Consider the following 10,649-nt stretch of genomic DNA (forward strand, 5'->3'; position numbering starts at 1 on the left):
TTTTTTTGAGGTGGAGTCTCACTCTGTCACCCAGGCTGGAGTGCAGTGGCATGATCTCAGCTGCCTCCCACCTCAGCCTCCCGAGTAGCTGGGACTACAGGTGTGCACCACCACACCGAGCTAGTTTTTGTATTTTTTTTTTTATAGAGACGGGGTTTCACCATGTTGGCCAGGCTGGTCTCACAATCTGAGCTCAAGTGATCCGCCCACCTCAGCTTCCTGAAGTGCTGGGATCACAGGTGTGAGCCACAATGCCTGGCAGAGAGTTGTGTGTTGATAAAATGACCCTCAACAGTGCCCAGAGTGTGTTAAAATCTCAAAGAACTCAGAAGTGAAGAGAAGATGGTGTGTTTTGGAAAACAGAGTTAGAAGACGCAAGAAGTAGTTCTTGAAGATGAGGACACTGATATTGATGACACAGGTGATGGAGGTGAGCAAAGGGATTTGAGTGTCAAGCAGAAGAAGCGCGTCTTCCAAATTCATGCACTGCATGAGGATGAGGCAGCCGCTGTACCGTCAACCCAGACATTTACGAGAGGTGGCGCCGTGGGCTTGTTCTTCTTTACACAAATTCTAGTTGGGTGTGTGTGGGTGGTCTTCCGCAAGGCGGCTCAGGGCCCAGGCCCTTTCCTTGTGGTGGCTTCACCATCTCCTAGGTCCCAGTGTCTCGGGAGGATTCCTGGCATCCAGCCAGCAGATGGTGAAGACTTGGGAAGGATGGGTGTGGGGAGTTTCCAAGGCCAGGCGTGCCCACCATTATGTCCCAGTCTCACTGGACAGACTGTCATGTGACCGTCCTGAGTGCAAGGCTGGGAAATGGGGACCACCTGCATTGTCAGGAGTAAGAGGAAGCAATGTGATGGACAGCCGGCTAGTCTCTACCCCACACCCTGTCTTATCTCACTTTTGATTTCAAAAAGCATTTCTAATTTAATTAATGATTTACGGTGTATAAGCACTCTTGTGACTTTTCCATCCACAATCAAAACATTGACATACATATTCAAGAGGGATAGAAAACATTTAGAGGATCCAGTTGGACATTGACCTGTATTTATGATTCCCTTGTATGTAGGACAAGTGTTAGTTCTTGGTTTGGAAAGATGTTTGCACTAGATTCAGCGAAAAAAGCAAGTTGAAGAGTTCACAGCTACAGAGGTCCTACTGTCACCTGCACGTCAACAACTCGGGAGGTGAGTGGCTTGGCTGGAGGGTTCAGGGTGGGACCCCCACAGTGTGGCTTCAGCATTTATTGCCTCCTGTGAAAACACGGGTGGTAGAAGATGATTTTATCTTTCTGAGAAAAACTAATGTGTGTAGATGCGTGGCAAAATGTATATAAGGAAACAACCCAAAATATTAATAGTGGCAATGCCTTGAGAATAGAAAGGGGAAAAATTTTAGCAAAATAGTAAATATTTTATTGCCCATACATATGGAAAAGTGCACAAATTGTGAAAGTCCAGCTTGATGAATTTTCACAAATGAAACTCCCATGTGTAATCAGCACCCAATTAAGCCATAGAACATTCCAGAACCCCTTCCAGGCCCTCACTCCTCTCCCCAGGGTGGCCAGTCTGGCTCCGAATGCCCCAGGCTAGTTTCCGAGGTTGTGGCCTCTGAGTCATCCTGAGCAGAGCCTCCCAATGCACTCAGACTCACACTGTGAGATTCACCCTTGCTGTATAGTAGAGCAGAGACATTTCAGCCTTTCTTTATGATACTTTGTATTTCTCATTTCTCTAAGGTGGAGATATATTGCTTGTATAAGGAAACAAAGTTTCAAAAATTAAATGGCGATAAAAACCATGTTGATTTCCAAGGAGAATTCTGATAACAAAAACCCAGGGCTGTCCTGGTTCCTCTGGTCCGGGAGGAGCTGCAAAACATATCATTCTGGCCCCGGCCAGCCTGTCTGTCCATAGTGTCACCGCAGGCAGTCTCCTCTTGGGTCCCATGATCCAACTCGAGCAGGCAGATGAGGCCTGGAGCCAGGCAGGACACAGCCCAACTCAGCTAAACATAGGTGCGGGAGGCACCTCCCAGCCTGTGGGTCCCTCCTGGCCTCTTTCTTTCCCGCTAAAGCCAGAGGCACAGGGAACAAAGGCAGCTGCCCCAGAAGAGCCAAGGCCAGGTGGGAGGTGCCCTGGAGAGTGGCCAAGCCTGTGAGCTGGGGCAGGGCTGCCTCAGCCCAGAGAGCCAGCTCTGCCAGCCATCGGCCATCGAAGAAGGCGTGCAGCTTATGCAGACCTCGGGTGATTTGGGAGCAAATCTCCCAGCACTTAGCTGAAACGGAAAGGGCTCTGCGGTCTGGAGGACATGTGGGGTACCCCTTCCTCTCCCAGGCCAGGCTGTAGGCAGGAGTTCCAGAGCCTCCCCGTCTCCCGCACCACCCACACCCCGTGAGCTTGCAGGAGCCGCCTGCCTCCTGGAGTCCTCCCTCCTGACTGTGGAATGAGCACATGTGCTACATACACGCTGGTGTTCTTGCCTTCCTAGCGTGGGAAGGAGCTAGAACCGAGGGAAGGATGGCAGGCCAGAGTGTCCCTCTGCCATGTGGCTGGGGGAAACAGTTTTGCTCACATCTCCCTGATCCGCTTTGGAGGCTCAGGGGGTGGATCGGAGCTGGCTAGAGGGCTTTGCATCTCAGCCCCACTGGCCACCACCTGTGTGGTTGTAGGAAAACCACTTCACCTCTGGAGTCTCAGTTCCCTCATCTGTAAAATGGGGATGACTGTAGGACCCAAATTATGGGGTTGTGAGAATTAAGTGGGTTAAAAAAAAGTAAAACTCTTAGAACAATATTTGGCTCATGATAAGCACTTGATAACTATGATTAGGTGTGCAACCTCACACATGCATACATCCACTAATACATATACACACATGCACACATCCACTAATACATATACACACATGTACACATCCACTAATACATATACACACATGCACACATCCACTAATACCTATACACACGTGCACACACTCATGAATATACACACATACCAGTACACACATACACATATGTACACAGCCATGTACACAGGGACAATACACATATGTACACAGCCATGCACACAGGGACAATACACATATGTACGCAGCCATGCAAACAGGGACAATACACACATATATCTGTACATGTATACACATGTAAGCACAAGACATATGCGTATGCACTTTACACATGTACACACACATACACATGTGCATACACACAGAGACACACTGATACACACACATATGTACACGAGTCACCTAGAATCTGGACCAAGGCCACCAGGGTCCAGTGGGGTCCACCCTCAGGTGCCGGCCCTGGGCTTGCCGGACTCCCAGAGAGCACCCACCTGACGTGTCGCAGCCTGGACACCTCACTGCCTCCTGCAGCCCCCGCCCCACTCAATCTTCATTGGAGGCAGCATAGCCTGGTGCAGCCCGAGAGAATGAGCATCTCGCCATGCCTGGCGCAGTGACCTTGGGAAGGTCTCCTACTTGTTATTCATTCTCCTTATAAATTATTATTCATTCTGACTGATGGCAAAGTTGTTCCTCTTTTGGGCCAGAGGCTGACCCTGCTGTTTTAGATTGGGTTCCCTAGGCAGCCGGTTCCCTGGGAGCTGGGATCTGGGATCTGAGTAGAAAGAGTCTGTCAGGAGGGATCCAAAAAGCACAGTGGGAGAGCAGAGTCGCAGGGGGGAAGGGAAGGAGCCAGACCTGATGCAGCAGTGAACAGCTGGGGCTCTGTCTTGCTGCTGGGGGGCCGGGGGCGGCGGTTGTAGACAGCCCGCAAACCTTGACTCCTGTTTGCTGTTGGAGAGCAGCTCCTGGGGTGTAAACTCCCAGCACTTCCGGCCTGCCCTGTGCCCTGGCTCTGGCGTGGCCCTCCCTCCTGGATTCATGGCACCATCTCTGCACACCTGTTAGCTCATACCTGGTCTTCTATTCACATGTGAACAGATACTCATGGCAGGCCTTCATGTGCCAGACCAGGGTTCAGGGCAGGGAGGCACTCATGCCTGCCGGCAGGAGGCTTACCCCCTTCATCCGGAAGGTTCCACAAAGCCAAGTAGGGTAGGAAAGCGTGGGCAAGAATGAGAAGGAGGTGCACAAAGGCCAGGCAGCACTGAGATCTGACGGACTGGTAAGAATTGGGTGTGGTGGGGGTAGTTCCTCAAAAGTATATGGAGAATCATCCTATGACCTAGCAACTCTGCTCCTAGGTGTCTGCTCAAGAGAATTCAAACAGGCGCTCAGACAGATACCATAGCAGCATTATCCACAATAGCCAGAGGCTGGACACTACCAAGGGTCTGTCACTGATGAACAGGTAAACACAGCGTAGTCCGTGCATCCAATGTAGTGTTACTTGGCCATGAAAAGGAAAGAAGTTCTGAGTCCCACCACAGCCTGGCCTGGAAACCGTGATGCAGCCATAAATGTGACGGCATATTGTGATTCCGTGTATGTGAAATGTCTGCAGTAGGCAAATCCATAAACACATAAAGTTCACAAGTGGTTGCCAGGAGTTGGGGCAGGAGTCAGGAGGGGGAGTGGGAGTGGCTGCTAATGGAGACGGGGATTCTGTTTTGGGGTTAAGGGAGTGCCCTGGTGCTAGATGGATGGTGCTGCTGGTTGCAACAACTCTGTGAATGTACTAAATGCCACTGTATTGTCCAGGTTAAAATAGGCAGGGTGGCATGGTGGCACACACCTATAGTCCTAGCTACTCGGGAGGCTGAGGCAGGAGGATCACTTGAACCCAGGAGGCTGGAAGCTGCAGTGAGCTATGACCTCACTGCACTCCAGCCTAGGCGACAGAGTGGGATGTCATCTCTAAAATTAAAAAAATCAAATAAAATAAATAAAACGGTTAAAATGATAAAATTTGTGATGCGAATTTTGCCTAAATAAAAAGGGTTAGCAGGGAGCAGGGGGGATTCCAGGCCAAGGGGTGAGCATCACTAGGGCCTTGGGGACAGAGGCACTGCTCAGCGTGTGTTGGAAATAGATGCTGGAAATGGTTACTTGGTGCCGCAAAGAAAAATGAGCACTGAGACAAAGGATTTTCAGCAACGTGATTTTTACTTCCTGGAGGAAGGGTACTCTCACTAGCCATCGTGCCACGAGAGTACAATGAACAAAGGAAAACACACAAATTTATCCCTTACACATTTGGGGTTGTCCTTACTGCTGTGTCTGATCTCCGTTGGCTGGAGCCAGACCTCACAATCTAAACTAAAATGCTATTTGCTAACAACTTAAAACTTTTCTAAACAGGTGAAAGCAATGGAGAGCTGGGACATGCCTGTGAGCACGTCCAGCACAGATATCTTGGTTAAAGTACAAGGACATAGAACGTACCGCGTACCTGTAAGCATGGCACGTCTAACAGCTACATAGGACGGGGCTTTACAAAGTTTTTAGCACACTTGTTCTTTAACAAGAAAGGAAACTTTAAAAATAAACTTTTCTACTTCCCACAGCCTGGCTCCCAGAGAAGCAGCAAGGCCTTGTACACAGAGCTGGAGGGGAGCAAGAGGGAGCCTCCCCGGCCCATCCCCGAGCTCGCCTAAACCACAGCCTGAGATCCGGCAGGCCCTACGCACTGCCTGCTTCCTGTCCTGGCATCTCTGTCATCTGGAGGTAGGTAGGTGACTGATCCCACTTCACAGATGAGGGGAGGGAGGCCTGAGGCTCAGGGAGAAGGGTGGTGTGTGGGAATAGGAAACCCAGGTCTGTCTGACTCCCAAGCCCCTTAGCACAGTGGCGGAAGTTCCAAAACCCTCCTGTGGCAAGGGCTGCTGGGTTTAGTGTCAGCAGGTCAGACTCAGGAAGAAAGCTCCACTAAGGGCAGGCTCCCTGCAAACCAGGGCTGGCTCTGCTGATTCCAGAGTCAAGGCTGCGAGGGAATTGGCAGAGGACTAGAGAGAGGGCTGCCTGACCGGAAGAGGGAGAGGGATTGTGGGAGGGAGGCTTTCACTGTCACCATGTCCCTCTGCACATGGATGTGCTGGGGTTGGCCCTGGCATGGGCACAGCTCAGCACACTGTGATGGGGTTCATGTTGGTGGCTGCCGCCTCAGGCCCGGATGTGGGTTGTCACATGCCCTCTGAGGCCAGGACATCATGGGGAAGAGGTGTCTGGAGGCTATGGGTGGTAGAACCTGCTGGGCCCAAGTTCCTCTGTGTCCCCTTGCCTGGCCTCCGTGTGCTGAACGGGTTCCTCAGTTATCTGCTGCTGCCTAACACTCCCCCAGCCTCGGGGCTGAAGACAACGCGCATTTACCACCTCATGGTTTTTGTGGGTTGCGGAACATGGGGCTGCCTTGCTGAGAGGTGCCGGCCCAGGGATCTCACATGCTCAGAGTCAAGGCATTGGCCCAGGCTGGGGTCACGGTGGCTTCAAATGGGGCTGCAGGACCCACTTCCAAATCGCTGGGCAACCTCAGGCCTCCGCTGGCTGTTTGTGGGAAGCCGCTGTTTCTTGCTGGGACTCCATAGGGCAGATGACAGCTCAGCAGCAGCTTTCCACAGAGAGGGAGAGAGGCTGAGGAGGCCACGGTCTTTTTGTAACCTCATTTCGGAAGCGACATTGCTCCACGTCTGTCGTAATCTCTTGTTAGGGGCGAAGGACTAAGTCCAGCCTGCGCTCAGGGGCAGGAAAATTAAGCTCTCCTTTTCGTTGATCAGCGTTGGCTCAAGCAGCTCTCATCATTCACCTGCAGTGTGGCTCCGGATGCTCCCCCGCCTGCAGCTACGCCGCAGCTCGCACACCATCCTCCTTCCTCCTGGCAGAGGAGTTGTTTCACTTTTCCTTTGCAGTTCTTGTTTTTAGAGGAAGAGTGTTGAGGAGCAGAGTGCCCAGGAATCTGTCTTTAAAACCAGCACCGCCAGTGCGCTCAGCCAGGGGCTTTGTAGTTTCACCGAGGCTCTGTGAACTGCGGTGTCAACTCTGCCTGACAACATGGCAAGAATGGGAGATTTGGGATGGGCACAGTGGCTCACGCCTGTAATCCCAGCACTTTGGGAGGCCGAGGCAGGCTGATCATGAGGTCAGGTGATCGAGACCATCCTGGCCAACGTGGTGAAACACCATCTCTAGTAAAAATACAAAAATTGGCTGGGTGTGTGTGTAGTCCTGTGTGTGCCTGTAGTCCCAGCTCCTTGGGAGGCTGAGGCAGGAGAATCTCTTGAACCAGGGATTCGGAGGTTGCAGTTAGCTGAGATCGTGCCACTTCACTCCAGCCTGGCAGCAGAGTGAGACTCCATCACACACAAAAAAGTAATGGGAGATTTGGGGTCTGCAGCCTTGTGTGTGTGTCCTGGTCTTGCAACTTCCTGGCTGAGCAGCCTTGCACACTTCCTCTAAAAACAAGGACTATAAAGGAAACGTGAACCAACCTGTCTGCCAGGAGGAAAGAGGAGGGTGCATGAACTGTGGCATGGCTGAGCTGTGGCATGGCCGAGCTGTGGCATGGCTGCAGGTGGAGGAGCATCCTGGGCCACACTTCCTCTAAAAACAAGGACTATAAAGGAAATGTGAACCAACCTGTCTGCCAGGAGGAAAGAGGAGGGTGCATGAACTGTGGCATGGCTGAGCTGTGGCATGGCTGAGCTGTGGCATGGTTGAGCTGTGGCATGGCCGAGCTGTGGCATGGCCGAGCTGTGGCATGGTCGAGCTGTGGCATGGCCGAATTGTGGCATGGCTGAGCTGTGGCATGGCTGCATGTGGAGGAGCATCCTGGGCCACATTTCGGGTGAACGATGAGAGCTGCCCGAGTCAATGCTGATAACCAAAAACGTTGTATCAGCCGGGTGTGATGGCTCACACCTATAATACCAGTGCTTTGGGAGGCTGAGCTGGGAGGATCACTTGAGGTCAGGAGTTCAAGACCAGCCTGGCCAACGGGGTGAAACCCCATCTCTACTAAAAACACAAAAATTAGCCAGGCATGGTGGCAGGTGCCTGTAATCCCAGCTATTTGGGAGGCTGAGTCAGGAGAATTGCTTGAACCTGGGAAGCAAAAGTTGCAGCGAATTAGATTGCCCCATTGTACTCCAGCCTGAGTTACGGTGCGAGACTCCATCTCAAAACAAAAATAAAACAAACAAAAATGTGATATCGAGTGGAAAAAAAGCCGGTAGTTAACGGACTGGACAGTGTGACGCCCTTTATGTGAATCGCGCATACCGTGCGGTTTCCGGGTGTGGGCGTAGGAGCAATGGCAGCAAAGCTTCGGTGGGGGGTAACCCCTGTGGGGGCGGAGGGGGAGGCAGAGTGGGAGTGGAGCTGTGACTCTAACTCTCTAACTTTGATCTCCTTAACACTACAAAGCAAATATGGAAAAGATGAACATTTGTTAAATCTGGGGGGTGGTACAGGGGTGTCTGGTACATGTTGAACTGTTCATAGCTGGAAATTGTGAGTGTATTTTAACAGGCTCAGTTCTGTGAAGATGATCTAGGGAGAGGCCCGGCTGGAACACCCGCATATTGATAGGGATGCTGATATGGCAGGGCTTATGGGGGCTGTCAGGTTCCCTCAGTGACACACAAGTGAACACATACGTGTGTTGTGCATGCCACAGAACATTGCATCCAACCCCAGGAAGGGGGCTTGTCCGTCTGTGATAGAGTCTGACTCCGTTTCTGGTAACTGGCTGCCCATGGCATTTAAGCCTCACCCCCTTGCTCTCTGCTCCAGGCCCTGGGAGGGCTGATGAGAAGGCCCAGGTGTCCCCACTAGACCTGGCGCTCGTATGAGGTTCAAACCTTCACATGTGTGCGGAAGCCCTCGCCCACCCCACACGCTGACACGGCCCCCAGCTGGTCTCTTTCTCTTGCTACCGTAGCCATTTCTGGCCTGGCCTGGGAAGCAGGCCTCCTTTCCCTGAGAGCCCCCTTCTGTGGGAGGCATGCTTCTCCCTGCACTCTTGGTACGTCTCGACATCTAAATGCAACTGCAGGTCGGTGGCGAGCTATTCCACTCCCTCTGTGTGGCCACAGCACGTTGACACCTGGGAGGCGCTCACCTCATTCTGGAAGGGCAGGGCCAGGTGAGTCAGGCATCCACCATCTGGCACTGGTGCTGTCTCCTGGACTCAGCCTCAGCTCAGCCACAGCCCCTGGGTGAACCCTCTTCTTGCTGGGAGCTTGCAGGCTGGCCTCCCTCTGCCCACCCCAGTCCATGGCTCTCCCCTAGGACTGCCCCTCAACCTCAAGGCTCTCGTGGTAAGAACTGCCCCTGTCTGCAGGAGGCAGACGCCTGCTTGTGGGTGGGTGGGGGCCCTTTCTCCTGGGCCAGCTCATCAGTCCTCACAGGTGTGCGGCTCTGAGCATGCACAGCAGCCCTAAAACTCTGGGGAGAACAAACCGCTTGCAAATCTGCAGAGCTCAGTCAGCGGCTTGCCTCAACCATCACCAGGCAAAGGGGCCAGAGCCCCTTATTCTTGGTGGCGTTTTAGGTTCCATGGAGTGTAAGGCAAAGGCCATCAGCAATTGTGTGGTGATGTGATTGGGCACAGGCCTGCCAGGGTCGTGCGTCCTGTGCGTGCCGTCGTTACAAAAACTACCCTGAGGGTTTGCTGGGAGGGTTCACATCGGACCATACGAAATTGCCCTTTAAGAGATGTAAAGCGGCCAAATACTGACAATTTCTTTAAAAAAAAAATACGATTTCTTATGATTCATTTGATAAGTAAAATAAACATTTTGCACCCTGCCCCCACAACATTCATGTGGATAAGAGGTTGGGTTATGAATCTCCCCAAGTCAGGGAGCACGCAGGCATTTGCAGCCTCTTGGGGGTGGAATCGCACACCCGGGATTTTCCACGTGGCTACAGCGCTGCATGGTCACTGCCGTCCAGACGGGGTCTCCCTCGGTCCACGATCCTCTCTGGGCCTGCTCACCAGGCGGCCTCGGGAACGCAGGCCCACAGGCCGTGAAGCTGCAGGAGGGCTCTCCAGCCCCTCTGCATGGGGCTTCTACCTTTCCCAACGCCTCTGGCCAGGCCCTTCGCTGCCTGGTCTCCATACGGAGAACGGGTGGCTCTAAGCCTCCCTGGGGCGGATCGGCTTGGCAGGAATTGGCTGCATCAATAGGCTGGCTGGACTGGTGGCTGATGGCAGCAATTCAGGTACTGTGGAGAAGGCAGGAGACCTGCCCAGACACAGGCAGCGTCCCAAGAATGGGCTTCTCTGGCCTGATGACCACATGTCAAGCCTGGCCACGAGCACACTCTCCTGGGCTGTCATCTGCCCTGGCTTCCTGCAAGAGGGGTGGTGGGGGGAACGTGTACACCTGGGGCCCTGGCCACTCAGTGTGTGGGCCCCAGACCAGCAGCATTGGCACTATCACAGAAATGCAGAGTCTTGGGCCTCTCCCAGACTTCCTGGACCAGAACCTTCATTTGAACAATAGTCCAGGGGACTCTGATGCACACAGGCAGGTAGGGAAGCCTGACACACACAGAACTACCGGGCAACAGAGGGTTTGCAAAGTGCCCATGCCTTGCCATCCACCTTTTGGGATTTATTGGAAGGAAGCAGCCAGACACACACACACACACACACACACACACACACACGGAAGCATTTGGAGGAGTAACCACACACACACACACACACACACACACACAGAAGCATTTGG

At 52.8% G+C, this 10,649-nt stretch overlaps 1 long non-coding RNA gene across 1 annotated transcript; it reads left to right on the plus strand.

The window, feature by feature from the left end:
- The first annotated feature begins 875 nt into the window (after window positions 1-875).
- On the plus strand, window positions 876-4,347 carry LOC119473429. The gene is made up of 3 exons (XR_005202643.1): window positions 876-1,193; window positions 3,958-4,141; window positions 4,221-4,347. It is a non-coding gene; the product is annotated as an uncharacterized LOC119473429 (long non-coding RNA).
- Window positions 4,348-10,649: the final 6,302 nt, after the last annotated feature.

The sequence above is a fragment of the Cebus imitator genome, unplaced genomic scaffold (genome assembly GCF_001604975.1).
Source record: "Cebus imitator isolate Cc_AM_T3 unplaced genomic scaffold, Cebus_imitator-1.0 Scaffold159, whole genome shotgun sequence".
In the NCBI taxonomy this organism is placed as follows: domain Eukaryota; kingdom Metazoa; phylum Chordata; class Mammalia; order Primates; family Cebidae; genus Cebus; species Cebus imitator.